The sequence below is a fragment of the Echinops telfairi genome, unplaced genomic scaffold, assembly GCF_000313985.2.
Source record: "Echinops telfairi isolate 266 unplaced genomic scaffold, ASM31398v2 ScPeMD7_2291;HRSCAF=2852, whole genome shotgun sequence".
NCBI lineage: Eukaryota > Metazoa > Chordata > Mammalia > Afrosoricida > Tenrecidae > Echinops > Echinops telfairi.
In genome coordinates this window covers 29,861,405-29,862,688 of record NW_022106189.1, presented here as the reverse complement: position 1 = coordinate 29,862,688, position 1,284 = coordinate 29,861,405, and positions in this window count along the sequence as shown.

Here is a 1,284-nt window from a genome sequence, read left to right as displayed (position 1 = left end):
CAACCATAAAATTATTTTCGTTGCTACTTCATCACTGTCATTTTGCTGTGGTCATGAATTGAGCGACCCTTGTCAAAGAGTCGTTTGACCCCCAAAGGGGTCGTGACCCACAGGTTGAGAACTGCGGTCCTAAACTTTCACAGAATGAATGGACTGAACCTTCCCAGAATGCGTGGGCTGGGAGCTTGCTTCTCCTCTGTTGAGGGCAGGGAGGCACCCGGGGGCACAGTCATGAGGCACTCCGTTGCTAACGGAAAGATCAGCAGTCCAAACTCACCAGCGCCTTCTGCGGGCGGGGAGGTGGCCGTTGGCTTCTGTGAAGCCTGCCAGCCTTGGACGCCCTGTGGGGCAGTTCTGTTCCTTCCTGTGGAGCCGTGAGGAGCCAGGCAGCAATGGGTTCTGGAGGGCTGGGAAGACACTGTGGCCTTGGGCTCCTTTGTAAAGTGCCAGCCCCCTGACCCATAGTTTGTGCCCACTTTCTCCAAAGGCAAGCGCCTCCTTGGCAGTGGGGCTATGGGTGGGGTGTGGAGGGAGGTGCGCACTGGGAGGCTAGGCCTGGGATCAAACAGGCAATGCATGGCAGCACAGCCGTGGACTGGACGTGGGACTTGGAGCAGGCGTCTGAGGGAAACTCGGAGTCTGTTTTCCGAGTGTTGAGTGGCGCCCTCATTCCCTTGTATACCATGGGGCGGACTCCCTTCTAGCTGTGTAGTGGCTGCAGAATGAGAGCAGGGAGTGGGGGAAGTGAGGGGTGTTGTGGGGGTGGGGAGGGGAGCAGAGAGCTGCCCTCCTTTCCTCAGCTCCAGAGCTATTTCTGTCTGAAGAACTAGGACTTGTCGCTGCAACTGGGGCAGCCTCGGCCCCGGGTGCACTGAAGACTGGGTCAAGCTTAATTCCGGTTCTGAGTCCCATGGAACCACCTCCAGGCCTTTGCCTGTGCTGATGCCCTGCCTAGGGTGCCCTCCGTTGCCATCTCCACCTTCGGGCCTCAGTCCTCTTTCAGTGAGCACCCATTCCCCAGTAGCTCAGTGGTGCTGACCAGATGTCTACTCTGCCCAATCAGGATGTGGCCCCCGGGGCTCAGTTGAAGCAGGAGCACCAACGATAGCAAAGATACCGTCGTTGATGTTTCACCAAGAAAACAGTGACCTCGTAACCTGCTGGGCTGGGGTCAGGGTCCGCCCCAGTGCAGCCAGGTTTGTCTCTAGCCCCTCCAACACAGGAAGCTCACTACCATTGACCCAGTTCTGACTCATGGCCCCGCTGTAGGACAGAGAAGAATTA